General features: G+C 40.6%; 1 protein-coding gene across 6 annotated transcripts in view; it reads left to right on the top strand.

The window, feature by feature from the left end:
- LOC136862924 (UPF0669 protein C6orf120 homolog) overlaps window positions 1–19920 on the top strand; it is a 271519-nt gene that overhangs the window by 42788 nt on the left and 208811 nt on the right. For 2 of the 6 annotated variants that reach the window (XM_067139213.2, XM_067139212.2), the window contains exon 2: window positions 17060–17209. The exons of the other annotated variants lie outside the window; for them this stretch is intronic. The gene's annotated coding sequence lies outside the window, so the exon portion shown is untranslated. The remainder of the gene's footprint in view (window positions 1–17059; window positions 17210–19920) is intronic. 6 annotated transcript variants of the gene reach the window in all.

The following is a 19920-nucleotide window of genomic DNA, read 5'->3' as shown; positions in this document are numbered from 1 at the left end:
ATAAAAGTAAACTTATGACAGAGTTTGAGAACATTTACATATTCCTAGACCAGCATTTTAACGGACATCAAAATTTAAATGATACTTCAGAAATTAAAAGTCCAATAATCGAGAAAATTCCAGAACTACTCTCTCTTTTCAATAAAAATAATTATAACTTTACGAGAATCTTTAATTATACAACTGTTAATAATACAACAACTACTATTCTACTGCCCTCTCATGCGACACCCCCTCCACGAATACCCGACCCGCCCAAGGAATCGGTCACCCTTCCTCCTCACATGACTCACTCCCCGCCTCTATGTATACATACATACAACACTAGAAGCAGCAATAAGGTTACTTGCCAGTTTGCTTCACGCAGCCAACATTAGCGAACACCTCACACTAGTCCCAAGGGAAAGCCTCCTTCATTTTTTTTTTTTTTTTTCCTTTTCCGTTATAACATAACTTTATTTTTCCTCCCTTTTCTTTCATTCCAGATTTCTAACTCCAATTGTGCCATAATCTGCTCCATCCATCTCTGGTTTGCTGGAACTCTCCCTACTTTCAAGATTATAGTTACTCTTTAACGAGTACACGTTGGTGTCCTACGTTGTATACGATTAATTTTACTGCTAGCGTGTAAATACGGACTAGCTCAACTTGTATTTCCTTCTGGCATTGTGTTTGGCTCTCCTACAGAATTCCTAACTACTGGAGTTCATGTCATTTCAACCTTAGTTTCGTCGCCATGCGCCTTTTAACTGGCTCGGTTTGACTCGTACTATTCAATAAACTCTATTTCAACTTTTGTTTTTGCTCAGTTTAAGAACTCCATCGTCAATAATTAATCCACACTTCACGCATTGACATATATTTTAAGATCCACTATATCTATATATTTTTTTACTTTAACAACCTCATGATTGTTTTAACTTTACAGACTACCATCGTTCAATGTATTCCACTACAAATACTTGCTGTTAATCTGTACATATTGTTACAATTTCAAGTCTAATGTTGTCATTTTACTTTTTATTATGGCATTGTCACTCTTTTAACAATTTTTATAATTTCAGCTCAGGGCCCTGACCTAATCTTTGTAAATTAAGGCTGATGATGTTCGCTATGTCGAACGAAACATGTTCCATTATTTAAGACACCTCATGATTATTTTATAATTCAATGAGTAATGTATTGTATTGAGTAGGTGGTTGTTAATAAAAGGATTTTATAATTTTAAAAGAGTGAGAATATTCATGAAGCTACAGCCAGCAGAAGCTCTTCAACTAGGCTGATACTTGCCCATGTTGCTTCCAAAATTAGATTTATGGATGAACCAAAATTAACTTTTAGATTGGGGAAGGATTATTATGGCTAAAAGATTGGGGTAAATTTTCATAAGTGGACAAATGAAAAACTCCTTACTGATATCCTTTCTATAAATGTTGTAGTAATTGACAAGGTGCCTTAGCATCATACTGAAGAAAACACAGCACCCTCTTAATATGCTGTTAAAAGTAATGTGGTTAAATGGTTAAAAGAAAACATAGTGAAGTTTTCTGAGCTAATGATAAAATTTCCACTTTTTGATCTGATCTAAGTTATTTATAATTGTGAGGTTCTTCAGTCTCTTGAAATGAATTCAGTTTTACGTGGTATTTTTCTTGGGTATAATCTGTTAATAAATGTTTCCTTTTTTTCAGATATTTTCTAAATTTGTTAAACTGACTTAATTTTGACAGGCTGAAGAACCTCGCAATGATAAGTCGAAACTGAAGAAACATTATAAGAAACCTATTGAGAAATTTAAAAAATCCAATGGAAAAAATTCTGTTTCAGTGAATTACTGAGATTGTATGGGCACATGGTTGCATGCTTGCCTCCTTACTTGTGTGAATTCAATGCTGTTGAGCTGGCCTTGGCCAAAACCAAAAGAACTGTACGAGAGCAGAACATTATGGGTGACATCTCGTTGAGACAGTGCGAGTTGGCCATGCAGTTAGGGGAGCGCAGCTGTGAGCTTGCATTTGGGAGATAGTGGGTTCAAATCCCACTGTCGGCAGCCCTGAACATTGTTTTCCGTGGTTTCCTATTTTCACACCAGGCAAATGCTGGGGCTGTACCTTCATTAAGGCCACGGCTGCTTCCTTCCCACTCCTAGCCCTTTCTTATCATGTCATCGCCATAAGACTTATCGGTGTTGGAGCAGTGTAAAGCCAATTGTAAAAAAAACTTACTGGAGCTGCAGAAAGTGATGGTGAATGGTGTCTCATCTGTGGCACCTTTCGACTGGGTGGGATTTGATTAACACATCATCCAACTGGAAAATGAATTTTGGTGGAAGGTGGTTATTGGAATATACAGTAGATATTTTGTCATTTGCTTAGGTGATGATGATGGGGAAGTGGTGGTTCATTTTCTGATTCCAACATACTCACCCTCTAACGGTGAATGTTGACAAAAAGTCACTAATCAGAATCCTGTTGCTCTCTCTCATTTTTAATTCTTTTATAGTTGTTCAGAATCCTATGATTACTGTGTCCCCATCTATGTTTTAGTTAACTTCACTTTATCTTTTGTACTGCATGTTTTGCCATTTATTCGTTCTTAAACTGTATTGATTATTGTTCATTCAGTTAACTTCATTAATGTCATATCTTTGCATTGCCTTTAAAACATTTTTCTGTTATCATATTAATTATTTTGTACTTGTGTATTTTAAGATTTTTGACAAAGTGCAAGCTTTATTATTCTCAAAGTTTGTATTTTGTGGGCCTAGTGCATTGTAAAGTGATATTTATGAACTATGGTATTGTATTTTGATAGTACAGACATCACAACCACGAGGTATATATTATTACGTCTATTTCAGAATTAATTTATTTCATATTTTTGATGTAGAAGCTGGAAGTCGAGATTGTTTGCATATAAATGTGCAGTATTTGCGAAATTCTGGTCTAATCGACTCAGGAATAACAGCACCAGGATACTGTACGAATAAGAGGAGCTATGTTTTCTCATGTACTTCTCAGATTTAGCTTTGTTGTACAGTATATGTTATGTTGGGTGAGAGGGATGGGGTGCTTAGGGAAAGCCTGATTCAGATGTACCAGAACACAGCTTCTTGTACACATCCTTAGAGAAGACATAATTACATGGTTTATTAAAATTTGAGTGATCCAATTAGGTAAATTCTGGCACCCAAATTTATGGACATTCTGATTATTATTATTATTATTATTATTATTATTATTATTATTATTATTCTTGCTTAGCTATCTCAGGCAGTGGTGCCCTAGCCTCCTGACCTCAAGTTGGTAGGTTCAGTCTGGTGGTATGCCAAGGTGCTCAATTACGTCAGCCTCGTGTTGGTAGATTTACTAGCACGTTAATTATCTCCTCCGTGACTAAATTCCGAAAATCGTGAAAGTAGTTAGTGTGATATAAAACCAATAACATTTTATTTATTCACATGTCAAGAGGAGTTTCAAAATATGTCTAGTGTCTGCATACTGGCAGTTACATTATTTATGTTAGATCACAAAATATATAATAATTACATAATGAATTGTCATATTTAACACACCACACTACCAACCACCACAGAAACATGCAATAGTGATTGCATACCTCCAAATACGGTTGGCGTCAGGAAGGACATCCGGCCGTAAAACGTCCAAATCCCCATGTGCAACATAGTTCGCACCCACGACTCCACATATGTGGAGAAATCAGTGGTAGAAGAAGAATGGTCATATTATTAAACAGCCCAATTGAAATTAATTAAAAGTAAGTGCACTTGATATTTACTTCCATAAAGTATAATATCGTATGTCCAATATACGATAGTGATTTTTCATTAAAATTATGTGGATTTCAGTAGGCTATTATTCTAAAGTATGTATGTAACAGTTGTATGTTATTTATGCATGATTACAGGGCGGCTGATTTATTGCTATAGTAGATAATATAATGCAAGAGAAATTATGAAAACAAAAATTAATGTTTCCTAACAGACAAGCGTTATACCAGGGACACGAGTGAAATTTTAAAAAAATATTAAGTTAAAATATATGGACTTGAAATATCTTATCTAAATGTTTGACCTTGAATTCGGCATGCTTTCTTTATCATGAGTTTTTCTCGCCCGAATTCTAAAACATATACAAGCATTTGCGCCTGCCGCTAGATACATTCGTGTTTCCCATGAACTGATAGCGCTATCAATTTGGGACTAGCCTTTAGATAAAGTTTGAGTCTTTGTCTCCAACTTTGTCACTGGAAGTTTTTCGAGGCAATAAAATGGGTTTTCATAACTTGCTGAAATAACTTTTGCAGACGAGTTCAGAGGGTTGCAAAGGTAATTTATCAGTGAGTTCTCCTCTTTCAAAATACCTGTATGACAAGGTCAGTATGAGAACAGAGCACTGTAAGAATAGTTTCTTCCTGACTTTAGTTGCTTACTAATGCTGTGATTTGACAGGTGCAAGCAATACTGTTGTAGCAGCAATATATGAATCGCCTTAGTGAAAAATCAGTTAGATTTGACCATTTATTTATTTAATCGTATGGTGATTATAACTACAAATTCATAGGTCCAGGTTCAAGTGTTTCAGCCACTCTACAGCACTTTCTGAAAGATGAAACAGGTCGCTGGGGCTTCCGGAGTAGGCATGCAGAGGGCAGCGCAGGATGACATGGTCTGCTCCTCCTCACTGCATTCACACATTGGAGAATCCAGCCAACCCCACTTATGGCGTAAGAAATTGCAGCGTCCATGCCCAGTTCTCAATCTGTTGAGGCGACACCATAGTTTTCTTGGGAGGTCGAATCCCTTCAATTTCTGGGTTGGATTTAGGTCATGAGCATTTGTTCCAAATGTTGAAATTGACCACTCATCCCGCCAGCTCTCGTTTAGATTAAAATTATCCCTCAAGAGTCGGCCGGCGAGTATACTTGCTGGTCTCCTAGATCGAAGTCGTCGTGGCGATGGGTAACAAAATTCCTGGTGAACTGGTAATGAGGGAGGTGACCAGATCTTCTTTGCTTCTCTCAGCAGAGCTTCCTTTCTCCTCAGGTGGGGTGGTGGGATATGACTAAGAATGGGTAACCAGTGGCGAGATGTTGACTTTACAGTACCAGTTATGCAGCGCATAGTGTCATTCAGTTTAGTATCCACTTTATGCACATGTGCACTTTCTAGCCATACCGGGGCACAGTATTCTGCTGCAGGGTAGACAAGACTGATTCCAAAGACAATTACTTTTCTTAATATATGTAAATGATTTAGGGAACAATATAACATCAAAAATAAGATTGTATGCAGATGACATAATTGTTTATAGGGAAATAAATACCATTGAGGATTGTTCAGAATTACAAAGGGACCTTGAGAGTATCCACAATGGGTTGAAGAGAATAACATGAAGGTTAATGGAGGCAAATCAACTGTTACAACATTTACAAACAGGAGTTTTAAAACTGAATTTGAATATACTTTGGATGGGGTAGTTATCCCAAAAGTTGGCAAGTGCAAATACTTAGGTGTAAGACTTGAAAGTAATTTGCACTGGAAGGGTCATGTGGATGACATTGTTGGGAAAGCATACAGATCGTTACATGTCATAATGAGGCTACTTAAAGGATGCAACAAAGAATTAAAAGAGAAAAGTTACTTAAGTATGGTTTGTCCATTATTGGAATATGCAAACAGTGTTTGGGATCCTCCCCAAGAATACCTAATAAAAGAAATAGATAGTGTGCAGAGGAAAGCAGCAAGATTTGTAACAGGGGATTTCAGGAGAAAGAGTAGTGTGTCAGAAATGTTAAAGAAACTAGGGTGGGAAACTTTAAGTAAGAGAAGGGAGAAAACTAGACTTATAGGATTATATAGAGCCTATACAGGAGAAGAAGCATGGGGAGATATCCGTGAGAGGCTTCAGTGGAAAATAATTATATCGGCAGGACTGACCACAAATATAAAATTAGAAGGAATTTTAGCAGAAGCGATTGGGGTAAATTTTCATTCATTGGGAAGGGTGTGAAGGAGTGGAACAGTTTACCAGGGATAGTGTTTGATCCTTTTCCAAAATCTGTACAGATATTCAAGAAGAGAATAAACAGCAACAGAGAAAATAAATGAAATGTTAGAGGGCATTCGACCAGTACAGGTTAATGTAAATAAAGAATGTGTGTGAATAAATTAATTCCATCCCCTGGTCTAAGGAGTTTGGACAGCCAAAGTAGGGGACTGCCTGTAGGGATGAAGTACAGTGGGGACTTCGAGGGCCCTGGGACCGCTACGGTAGCTGTGAAGGCCCTTCAGGAACTCTGAAAAGTGGAGGTAAAAGGGGCTCTGGTTAAGACGCAGCAGGTCGTTATGCTACTTAGGTTCCAGAATGGGTAAAGAAAAGAAAAAGTAAATAAATGCAATGTAAATTTTAATCTTATACCAGTTGTACAGTATCATTTGAAGTAATTCCACATACTGTATATCAGATGACTATATTTGTAAGTAGTACAGGAGATATTATAAGTAGAATTTTGTAAACAATATAAATTTATTAAAGATGAGCTGTGTGTTTAATAGAAAAATTGTTAGCGTAAATGATATATTATTGTATTATAGGAAAATTTTATTCTCTTAATTTAATATTTAGTGCTTGACAATAATGTATTTTAGTGTACCATTTGCCACCGAGGTAAACACCTCATTTGCAAATAAAGAGATTTTGATTTGATTTTGACTTATCTAGACTCACAGAGCGCGCTGATGCTATGCGGAATATTGAACACTTTCAAGCATCGCCATGTTGCGGGCGCTTCAGCTTCGAATGCATGGCTAGCACGTGGTAATGTTTACAGACCCTTACATGTTTTCGATTTGAATCATGCCTGTTAGTGGATCTGTTTTAGTATTATATGTGACGGAGTGATAATATATTGACAAATATTTTTAAGGAATGTGGGAGCTGATACATTACAGCAGTTTCGGCAATATTAGGCCTAAAGTTAGGCCTTACCTGTGGACTGGAAACATATTCACGAGGGTGAATTCGTGTGCAACCTTCATTTGTACGGGTTGCTATCGGAAGGGATCTGGTATTTCTTTTCACATGTGAGTAGAAAAATGGAACTGTTATAAAATAACTTTCAATTACTATAATAGAGACCTAAGCAGGTTATAGGGTGGTTGATTCAGAGAACGCATGGACATGAAGTTTAGAATATTTTGGCTTCTTTTTTTGTGTCTTTTTCCAATTCATCGGAGATAATTGTTTAGAACTAAATTGCTGTTCTGAAAAAGGCTACATATTTTTCACACAAACTGTGTTGCGGTATTACAAATTTGATAAAACTGGGCCTAGAATCCGTAAGATATGATTGATACAACTTGATAAAACCTTTTAATATTAGGGTAAGGTTTTGCTTCAAATTATCAATTATCTGAAAAATGGTTCATTAGTTTCGTATGTCTTCATTTCTCCAATTTTTCCCATTTGCTTTATAATAAAAGAATACAGTTAATACGCTATTCCAGAAAAATCTGACAATATAAAGTCTAAATAAAGCTCATTACAATCTTGTCAATCCTAGTCTGCAGTAGAAAACGCTAATCAAAATAACTGTTCACTATGATATTAATCTTTTTCTTTGCAAGTGCTTTTGGTGCTCACATTAGAGAAAAATTAGAACGCACTTTCAATTTTTATATGCTCAGATAATATTAATTCAGAGTGAGTTTGTAAAAGCAGTATTATTTAAGAAGATAATAATATGAGGAGGGTTGTACATCTTAAATGATAACATTCGTACTTAAGCCTAACCGGGCGAATTAGCCGTGCGGTTAGGACCGCGCAGCTGTGAGCTTGCATCCGGGATATAGTGGGTCCGACCCCCATTGTCGGCAGCCCTGAAGATGGTTTTCCGTGGTTTCCCACTTTCACGCCAGGCAAATGCTGGGGCTGACTTTAATTGAGGCCACGGGGTCTTCATTCCCATTCCTAGGCCTTTCCTATCCCATCGTCGCGATAAGACCTTGCTTATCTGTGTCGGTGCGACGTAAAGCAAGTTGGAAAAAATAAAACTTAAGCCTAAACCACGCAGAGAAACTCAAACTAGCCATAGACATTCATTTTAAGAAATACACAACAGAAGACTAGCACCAGTGTAACAAATGTCAGGGAGCATTTTCCTAAATCCAAATAACACAATAAATGATAACTTAACTTCTGCTCATCCAATTACGTTATTTCATATCCAAACCAAACCCCATGGCACAACAGGCCCGAAAGGCCATGGCCTACCAAGCGACCGCTGCTCAGCCTGAAGTCCTGCAGATTACGAGGTGTCATGTGGTCAGCACAGTGAATCCTCTCGGCCGTTATCTCACCGTCAGATAGCTCCGCAATTGTAATCAGGTAGGCTGAGCGGACTTCGAACCAGCACTCAGATCCAGGTACAAATCTGTGATCTGGCCGGGGATTGAACCCGGGGCCTCCGGGTAAGAAGTAGATATGCCACCCCTACACCGCAGAGCCGGCATTTCATATTCAGAAAATGATAAATATGTGTCTGATTGTTTTAGAAAGATTTCTGCAGTCATGTACTTTTTAAACAGTGTGTTCAGAGAATTGAGTGAAATTTCCTGTAGGCCTAATGACTTATCAGAGAGGAATCGTAAGCTATGTTACCTTTCATAGAAAGATTTTATTTCATAGGTTTCTTTTTTTGTTGATATTGAAGATTATTGTTATCGGTGCAGGAGTTTGTAAATATTTAATTTATGTGTTCTCCAATCTGCTGAAAGACAGGCAATTTTTATCTCACGATATGTAATCACACTTAGGTTGTAGCCTGTTTTTTGAACATATCTTTTTATTTTAGATAAAGCGAAATTGTAGAGTCTCAAGAAACAGATTGTCACGTGATCCTCGTCCTTTGAGTCTGGCCTTCTTGCCATACATACAATGTTCAAACACATCAGTTACAAACATACCCTTATATTAAAGTGAGCGACATGATCATTTTCGAGGTACCGCTAGTGTATTTTTCAGTCTTCTTATTCAGTCTGCTAAAGTTTTTTTAGGTGCGCCACCTATGGGCTATCCAAAGGATTTGTGTAGATTGTTCAGTTTTTTTACAGAAATATATTTTAATATTACCACAGTATATTTATTGCGTGTGTACACGGTAGTCGGTGTAGGCTGTCATTAATTTTGTAGGGCGGATGTTTTCATGTGTGCGAAATTTAAGTTAAAGCACGAATTCCATACTATCTCCGCGTCAAGCTGAGGAGCGCCCGCAACATGGCGGTACGCGGATGGACATGTCTTCCCCAGTCACACGCTTCTGCGCAGCTGCGGTGTGGGGCCTTGACTGATTCCCGTTAATCGTAAGCACTCAGCTGAGGCTCCCCAGGAACTGCCACAAAGCTTGTGCAGGGTGTTATTCCTTGTAGCGATTTTGTGAGAGAGCTTGGTGAGGTTCTCTGTAGCTCAGGGTTCTGTCCAGTGTGACTCCTAGATATTTCGGGAACGGGTTGTACTTTAGTTTTTCACCAAGGAATACAACTGATGGCTCGTAGTTTGCGAGTCGGTTGCTGAAATGAAAACATGAAACCTCGGTCTTAGAAGCACTTGGGATCAAATGCCAAGACTTGAAGAATGTTGCCATTTTGGCCAGGTCTGCTGAAAGAATGCCTTCTCCATCCTCAAAACTTCTGCTTTGAGCTACCAGGGCAATGTCGTCCGCATAGATGAACTTAGTAGCTGTGGTTGGTGGTAAGTCATGGATGTAGAGGTTGAAGAGAACTGGGACTAATACTGATCCCTGTGGCAAACCGTTATTTAATTTTCTTTTGCGACTTTTAGAATCACCTAGGAATACTACAAACTCTCTCTCACAGAGCATGTTGGAAATTAGGTTTGCAATTTCCAAGCAGGGAATTACTTCCAGCACTTTAAGAATTTGTCCATGTCGCCAGACAGTATCATATGCACTTGTCAGGTCAATAAAGACAGCTGTTGATTTTAACTTCTTATGGAAGCCTGCCTCGATGTGAGTGGTAAGAGACAAAACTTGATCAGTACAGCTACGATTTCTTCTGAAACCAGCTTGCTCTGGGGGGATTACAGCGTCAATGAGTGGTGCTATCCTAGTGAGGAGGACTCGTTCCAAGAGTTTATAAATGAAACTGAGAAGTGCTATTGGGCGGTAGTTTTCAGGTCTCTCCTCCGACTTTCCAGGTTTAAGAAGGGCGATCACCTTGGACCGTTTGAACTGCTTCGGCAGGTTGTTAGTCTGAAGGATGTAAGTAAAAAGAGAGGTGATCCACTTTATGCTATGTGGACCCATATTCCGAAGGAATTCGTTGTAGATATTATCAGGGCCAGCAGCCTTACCGGTTTTCAGCATTTTGATAGCAGCTTCAACTTCCTGAATACAGAATGGCCTAGATAGTTCCTCTTTCTTCTCTGTTCCATGTTTGAGCTCGGTGAGCTTACGTTTCACAGTTTTCGTATGGCATTTATCTCTCTTGGCTCGGGTGACTTCAACCATTCTATTTGCAATGGCATCTGGGCTCAAGTTAGTGCACTGCTTTTTAGAATAATGTTTTCCAGTAAGTCGATTTAAGACTCTCCAAGCTTTTCTGCTCGATTTTGCGAAGTCCATGTCTCACTGTTGCTTCCCACTTTTCTCTCCTATTCTTGCCTAATGACCGTAGAAGCTGTGAACCTACTTCATGGCTGCCTGTTGTTTGATGTTCTTCATACAGGGCCTCACTTTCTGGATTCCAACCGGGCACATAATAATTTCTGAAACCTCTCGGAATGTTCGATTTGGCAGCCACGAACCTGCTACGCAGGCGTAGCAGGCGGAGAGGTGATACTCCCACGTGGCGCGTCCCAGGTGGCGGATAGGGGGATCCTAACCGGCTTGCCGGCGGACTTGAGGGAAATAAAATACCTCTCGCGGACCAAACACACTACCCCCTGTGGGTGGGGGACGCACATGTAGAATACACCCGCGGTATCCCCTGCCTGTCGTAAGGGGCGACCAAGGGATGATTGAATTAGAACCATGAAACTACTCTTGATTCGTACCATTATGCGGGGAACACCATAGGTTGCATGTACTTGCGAGTAGTATCACTAACTTGGTACGAAATAGGTTTGTGATTAGTTGCAGTAAAAAGCCTGGCCTGGTGGATTCCAGTACCCGTGCGTTGTACCCATGTGGGCAACACAGCGGGTCTGGGCGTAGCCTGTGAGTTGTACCACTATATGAGCGACACCGTGGGTCTGCGTTGCCTGTGCTTAGTACCCACTATGTGAGGGACACCACGGGGCCCTTGGGACCGGCACCCGTGACTAGTACACCTAGGTGAGGAAACTCATCGGTTTGCGTTGGCTGTAAGTGGCGCCATTGTGTGCGAAACACCATAGGTCTGCGTTACCTGTACGAAGTACAATACTTGTGAGTAGTACCATCTTGTGTGGAACACCGTGAGACTTCGCTACTTTTGATTAGTACCTCAAAATGACTAATACCATGGTTCTACTTTACTCGCGACATGTACCATTCTGTGAGGCCTTGGTCGTGGATTTTGCACTCCTATAGACATCAAGCATCATTGTGCTTTATAAGTGGTCCCTTGGTCAGTAATACTATTATACATACATACATTATCATTATAGACTGTTATGCCTTTCAGCGTTCAGTCTGCAAGCCTCTGAGAATTTACTAAACGTCACCACAATCCTCGATTTGCAACTAGTGTTGTGGCCTCATTTAGTTCTATACCTCTTATGTTTAAATCGTTAGAAACCGAGTCTAACCATCGTCGTCTTGGTCTCCCACTACTTCTCTTACCCTCCATAAGAGTCCATTATTCTCCTAGGTAACCTATCCTCTCCATTCGCCTCACATGACCCACCACCGAAGCCGGTTTATGCGTACAGCTTTATCCATCGAGTTCATTCCTAAATTAGCCTTTATCTCCTCATTCCGAGTACCCTCCTGCCATTGTTCCCACCTGTTTGTCCCAGCAATCATTCTCGCTACTTTCATGTCTGTTACTTCTAACTTATGAATAAGATATCCTGAGTCCACCCAGCTTTCACTCCCGTAAAGCAAAGTTGGTCTGAAAACAGACCGATGTAATGATAGTTTCGTCTGGGAGCTGACTTCCTTCTTGCAGAATACTGCTGATCGCAACTGCGAGCTCACTGCATTAGCTTTACTACACCTTGATTCAATCTCACTTACTATATTACCATCCTGGGAGAACACACAACCTAAATACTTGAAATTATCGACCTGTTCTAGCTTTGTATCACCAATCTGACATTCGATTCTGTTGAATTTCTTACGTACTGACATCAATTTAGTCTTCGAGAGGCTAATTTTCATACCATACTCATTGCACCTATTTTTAAGTTCCAAGATATTAGACTGCAGGCTTTCGGCACAGTCTGCCATTAAGACCAAGTCGTCAGCATAGGCCAAACTGCTTACTACATTTCCACCTAACTGAATCCCTCCCTGCCATTTTATACCTTTCAGCAGATGATCCATGTAAACTACGAACAGCAAAGGTGAAAGATTACAGCCTTGTCTAACTCCTGTAAGTACCCTGAACCAAGAACTCATTTTACCATCAATTCTCACTGAAGCCCAATTGTCAACATAAATGCCTTTGATTGATTTTAATAATCTACCTTTAATTCCATAGCCCCCCAGTGTGGCGAACATCTCTTCCCTCGGTACCCTGTCATATGCTTTCTCTAAATCTACGAAACATAAACACAACTGCCTATTCCTCTCGTAGCATTTTTCAATTACCTGGCGCATACTGAAAATCTGATCCTGACAGCCTCTCTGTGGTCTGAAACCACACTGGTTTTCATCCAACTTCCTCTCAACGACTGATCGCACCCTCCCTTCAAGGATGCCAGTGAATACTTTGCCTGGTATACTAATCAATGAGATACCTCGATAGTTGTTGCAATCCTTCCTGTTCCCTTGCTTATAGATAGGTGCAATTACTGCTTTTGTCCAATCTGAAGGTACCTTACCAACACTCTACACTAATTTTACTACTCTATGAAGCCATTTCATCCCTGCCTTCCCACTGTGCTGCACCATTTCAGGTCTAATTTCATCTATTCCTGCTGCCTTACGACAATGGAGTTTATTTACTATCCTTTCCACTTCCTCAAGCATAATTTCACCAACATCATTTTCCTCCTCCCCATGAGCTTGGCTGTTCACAACACCACCATGATGACTTCCTTTTACATTGAGATGATGTTCAAAATATTCCCTCCACCTCTCCAGTGATTCCCTGGGATCTATTATGAGTTCACCTGAATTACTCAAAACACTGTTCATTTCCTTTTTCCCCTCCCTTCCTAAGATTCTTTATTACTGTCGAGAAAGGTTTCCCTGCTGCTTGACCTAGCCTTTCCAGGTTATTACCAAAATCTTCCCATGACTTCTTTTTGGATTCAACAACTATTTGTTTCGCTCTGTTTCTTTCATCCACGTACCAATCCCTGTCTGCCTTGGCCCTTGTTTGGAGCCATTTCTGATAACCCTTCTTTTTACGTTTACAGGCTGCTCTCACTTCATCATTCCACCAAGATGTTCGCCTTTTCCCATCCTTACACACAGTTGTTCCTAGGCATTCCCTTGCTGTTTCTATTACAGCATCCCTGTATGCCACCCATTCACTTTCTATATCCTGAACCTGCTTACTGTCTACTGTTGTAAACTTCTCACTAATCATATCCATGTACTTCTGTCTAATTTCCTCGTCCTGGAGACTTTCTACCCGTATTCGTTTGCAGACAGATTTCACTTTCTCTATCCTAGGCCTAGAGATACTTAGTTCACTACAGATCAGATAGTGGTCTGTATCATCGAAAAATCCGCGGAAAACTCGTACATTCCTAACAGATTTCCTGAATTCGAAGTCTGTTAAGATATAGTCTATTATGGATCTGGTACCCCTAGCCTCCCATGTGTAGCGGTGAATAGCCTTATGCTTGAAGAATGTATTCGTAGCAGCTAAACCCATACTAGCACAGAAGTCCAGCAAACGCTTCCCATTCCCATTAGCTTCCATATCTTCCCCACATTTACCAATCGCCCTTTCATATCCTTAGTTCTATTCCCAACTCTCTCATTGAAATCGCCCATTAGCACTATTCTATCCTTGCTGTTGACCCTGACCACGATGTCACTCAATGCTTCATAAAACTTGTCAACTTCATCCTCATCTGCACCCTCACATGGTGAATACACGGACACAATTCTTGTCCTAATTCCTCTTTTGTGTCTGATCCACTGTTTTTGTTTGTTTGTTTGTTTTTGTTTTTTTGTAGGGTTCATGTCCATCCATTCATTCTTCATGACATTTTTTATTTTATTTTGGTCAGTGGATGAAATCTGAATTTTTTGTTATTTCATTTCGTACCATTAGGGGCCGATGACCTCGATGTTAGGCCCCTTTAAACAACAAGCATCATCATCATCATCATCATCATGAACGATTTGGCAGCTGAAATGACTAAGCTGACGAAGTCATAGTTACTGGCAGTTGGTTCTAGATTTGTATCACACAGCTTCTGATCAAGATCTTTAGAGAATTTATCCCAGTTTGCACGATTAAAGTTCCACCTGGGTAAAGGTACTGAGGTCACCAGGGGTATCTTCATACCTGCTTCCAACAGGACTGGTCGATGCTGGCTGTTTGGGAAACTCGACAATATTGTACGTGTAATACTGAGAGATTGATCAAAGCAATCCTTGGACACAAATGTTAGGTCGGGGTTGTAGTCTCCTCTCCAGCGAGCAGAATTGAAAGTGCCCTTGTCTTTCGCATCAGAAACTAGGTGTAGATTGGATATTTCAGCCCACTGAGTTAATGCCTCACCATTTTCATCAACTGTGTCATATCGCCAGTTAGTATGGTGGCTGTTAAAATCTCCAGTGTAAATGCAGGGATGGCTGAATTTTGGCAAAATGCTAGGAGGCCATCTGATGCTAGGAGGCTTATACACGTTAACAACTGTTACGTTATTAACTTGTATTACTATAGAGAAAATGAGATCCTTTACACTTGATTCAACAACACGAACTCCTCTAAGACTGGATTTGGCATAGGTAGCAATTCCATACTGCTGATGGTGGATAGCGTCGACTAGGGTATAGCCCAATATTCGTCCTCTTCTATCGAAGTCCTGTTCATCTGTTGTGTGTGTCTCCTGGATGTTGACGATATCAATGTTGAGGTTGTTCAGCTGTTTTCTAAGATATTCACACTTGGCACGACTTAAGCCTTCAATATTTAGTTGGAAAATACGGACTGAAGGTCCAGTGTCTATTGTTGAGTGGTTCTGAAACGAACCGTTATTACCAAAAGTTTGATGCATTATGCAGTTCAATTGTATCACCTTATGTCGCTGTTGCTCGCTTAGCACCACCCGGGGGACACGTGCAGGACAATCAATAGGTACAATCCTGCGGACGTGAGCAACGGTCATCCCCCAGATTTGACCATAATTACCGTAGGTATGACAGTCTTAAGTGTCCATATGTCTGCATGTGAGACACTGAACTCTCCATAATGAGTCAGTTTTCTGGTAGCTGATAATAGTCCATCAGTCTAGATAGAATGGCAAGTTCGTGTTTGCAGCCACATTCTTCTCATCTACCACCAGTACATTATAGACTTTAAGCATTCTGTTTGCAAGCCTCTTTGGATGACCCAAGTGCCTCCACAATCATAAATTTTCAATAGTGCCGTGACCTCTTCTGCTCCTGGACTGTTTTATGAGGGAGAGTGGCTTGTTTTATCATGTTTAAAAGTGAAGTTTCTATTTGTGTTTTAATTGGTTTATTGTTAACTACTATTTTTACTCTACCGGGCGAGTTGGCCGTGCGATTAGGGGCATGTAACTGTGAGCTTGCATCCTAGAGACAGTGGGTTCGAACCCCACTGTCGGCGGCCCTGAAGATGGTTTTCCGTAGTTTCCCGTTTTGACACCAGGAAAATGCTGGGACTGTGCCTTAATTAAAACCACGGTCATTTCCTTCCTCTTCCAAGGCCTCTCCTATCCCATCGTCGCCATAAGACCTATCTGTGTCGGTGCGACGTAAAACAAATAGCAAGAACTAATTTTTTCTATTAACTATGTGTTTATCTTTGTGTATTTTTAATTTGAATTAAATATATTACTTTACTTCTATGTCAGTGCCTTATTCAGTTTTATTACGTTTTACTCTTTTTAATTTTAGAGGAAAATAAGGCATTGCGAATTAGATCTACTACTTATTTTAAATTCATAATTTTCCTCATCATTATCATTTTTCTAATCCTAGTCAGTGGGTTAATTATAATTTTTAATCCATATAGTCTCATCTCGTACCATCAGGGGCCGATGACTTAGCCCACTTTAAACAACAAGCATCATCATCAAACTCTGGAATGACGTGGCAAAAGAATGCGGAACGATTACGTCAACTTTGTTCTTTTATTCTTGCCATTTAGGGGACCTCTATCATTACAAGCAGGTGATTTATATGAAGTACCTCGTTTTTCATGGAAAGTTCGGCAGTTATTTTTTTCAAACTGTAAACATATTTTGTTTAGAATACCTAACTAAAGTCAAAATGAGATACTCCATAACCCCTTATTTTACATTATTCAAAGGTACACTATTAAATTACGAAATGAAGCATTTGTATCTTCATTCTTCAATCAACTCCCGCAGTAGAAATGCACTGAAAAATCCAGGCGAAGCATTTTACACTTTTTATTTTACATTCAGTACACCAAATTATTGTAAGATACACTCGCCAACAGAACTGCGACTCACTCGTTAAAATATCTCTGAATTTATTCTGCACTTCAAAAGCTTCAGCTGAAGCTGTGTTGTTTCTCCTCGACGGGAAGTACGTCTTCGTAGTCTAAGTTTTCATACACTCTGTATCTATAATCAAATTATGCAAAATACAAACCGCCTTAACTATCTGTTCCTCTGTTTTGAATTTTCGACTACAGCTGAGAGCTGCCAACAGCGTGCGCACAGGGCTGCTGCAGGGTAAAAGCTCCATGGCGAGCAGCGTGGCTATAGTCAGCAGCGAGATGTTAGGGCGAGCATCCATGTGACAGCAGCGAAGCTGCAGCATAAACGTACCCTAATTTTCATAGGTAAGTCTACACTTTCTATTTGCCTCACCTGACTCTACCATTGAAAGTGATTGAAATGCACAACTTCATTCATTGAGTTCATTCCTAGCTTACCCTTCGTCTCTTCTTTTCAAGTGCCCTGCATTTGGTACTGCCTATTTTTGCCAACAATCATTCCTGTTACTTTTACATCTGTTACCTTCTGCTTGTGAATAAGATATCCTGAGTCAATACAGCTTTCACTTCTATACAGCTGAGTTTATCTGAAAGCAGAGGTGCAAAGGTAATTTATCAGTGAGTTCTCTTTTAAAATACCTGTATGGCAAGGTCAGTATGAGAACAGAGCACTGTATGAATAGTTTCTTCTGTGATCACACTTCCTTCTTACAAAATAGCATTGATCTAAATTTTTGGTATTTGCTTTACGTCGCACCGATACAGATAGGTCTTATAGCGACGATGGGATGGGAAAGGCCTAGGAAGTGGAAGGAAGCGGCCGTGGCCGTAATTAAGGTACAGCCCCGGCATTTGCCTGGTGTGAAAATGGGAAACCACGGAAAACCATCTTCAGGGCTGCCGACAGTGGGGCTCGAACCCACAATATCCCGATTACTGGATACTGGCCGAACTTACGCGACTGCAGCTATCGAGCTCGGTGATCTGAATTTCAAACTCGCTGCATTGGCCTTGCTATATTGTGATTTGGTGGGGGTGAGAATTCAGATGCTTCCTACTGACATTGGATGTTGTCCTTCTATCCAGCGGGTGTCTGCCAACACTCTTTCTTTTCGGGAGATAGTAGGTTCGAACCCCACTGTCGGCAGCCCTGAAAATGGTTTTCCGTGGTTTCCCATTTTCACACCAGGCAAATGCGGGGGCTGTACCTTAGTTAAGGCCACGGCCGCTTCCTTCCCACTCTTAGCCCTTTCCTATCCCATCGTCGCCATAAGACCTATCTGTGTCGGTACGACGTAAAGCAACTAACAAAAACAACTCTTTCTTGATTCCCATGGTTTCCATCATAGCCTTCGTCCATTTTGAGGTGCATCTCACTACATGGCATGCCCACATCCACTTCATTCTTGCCATTTGCTATACCGCGTTGGCCAGTGGAGTCATACTTCTGATCTCCTCATTTGGGACTTGCTCTCTTAGGTCGATTACAAGGATAGATCATTCCATTTCACTCTGACAAACTCGGATGCAGTTTGCCTTCCCTATTCACAGTGAAAGTTTCAAGCCCATATGTCACGACTGGTAGAATGCATGCCATACACTTACATTTTGTGGTTCAGCAGCACCTGCAGATTGTGCAAGATGCAGCTTAGCCTGCTAATAAATGCTCAGGTCAGGCCGATTTTTCTGGTGATCTCTACTGTCTGGTTTTCCTTTCCTAGTCCAATGCTGTCTCTCATGTGTAGACCGGGTGGTCCACACGCCCCTTGCGATCGAGTTTTATGCAACCCTCCGCGTTTACAACAATTCTGATATACATCGGCCCTTCTCCATAAACGGGGGTAATATAACGAGATATGTAGTTACATGCTAGAAGACAGCGGAAATCGTGGGCGCCACTATTAATTCGTTAGGTGTACCCCGAATGAATCCGTAAAACGAACGCAGATACAAGGAACTCGTGCCTTACAACAAGTGGAGTACTTACAGACCAGGAGCGGGTATTGTATAGGCTGGGAACTGCCCGCTGCATGCAAAGCCTCGCATTAGCTCACTTGGCAGGCACATGGTCCGTGATATGGTATGGATAGTGTTCGAGGGTACGGAGGTTAGAATCTCACACAAGTGTTTTCTTTTTAACAATTTGTTTGGGATGTGCCAATATTGCATACTTAATAGTTTCCACTGACTGGTTTGTTTATTTGGCCCTGTAAAGGGTCGTTCGTATCGAGGCATAGGGTATGGAGCTGAGTTGGACAAGGATTAGGAGGTGATGATCTATGGCTAGGGCACAGTTAGGTGCCGGGCTGAGTGGCTCAGACGGTTAAGGCGCTGGCTTTCTGACCCCAACTTGGCAGGTTCGATCCTGGCTCAGTCCGGTGGTATTTGAAGGTGCTCAAATACGTTAGCCTCGTGTCGGTAGATTTACTTGCACGTAAAAGAACTCCTGCGGGACTAAAGTCCGGCACCTCGGCGTCTCCGAAAACCATAAAAGAGTAGTTAGTGGGACGTAAAGCATATAACATTATTATTATTATTATTATTATTATTATTATTATTATTATTATTACCACCAGTTAGGTACGTCGTGCGTGTTCCAAGCTTCGTTGGGCACAGGTAGGGTAAAGTATGCCCCATTGGAACGATAACATGCGATGGTGGGTAGGTATGAACTTTTCCCACACTGGAGAAGTTACTCTCACTGCAACATGTTTCAAAAAGGACATGCATATATAGACTAGGAACATGTATAGGCTGGGAGCTGTCCGCTGCATGTAAAGCCTCGCAGTACCTCACTGGGCAGGGACGCGTCGAAGATGTGATAATGGATTGTGCTCGAGAGTATGTAGGCTCGAATCGTACGCAAGTATTCTTTTGTTACCATCAATTGCCGCAAGATTGCATGCATAATAGTTTCCACAGATTTATTTGGTCCTGTAAAGAGCCGTTGGCGTCTGGCATATGGTATGGGGCTGGGATAGAAGCTAGAAAACGTGACTGAATTTCAGTTAGGCCCTACGTACGTCGTTTAACGCAGCTCCTGCTCGAACTGATGA

The sequence above is a fragment of the Anabrus simplex genome, chromosome 2 (genome assembly GCF_040414725.1).
Source record: "Anabrus simplex isolate iqAnaSimp1 chromosome 2, ASM4041472v1, whole genome shotgun sequence".
Lineage (NCBI taxonomy): Eukaryota > Metazoa > Arthropoda > Insecta > Orthoptera > Tettigoniidae > Anabrus > Anabrus simplex.
Note: the sequence above shows the minus strand (reverse complement) of the source record. Positions and strands in the feature narration are given on the sequence as shown.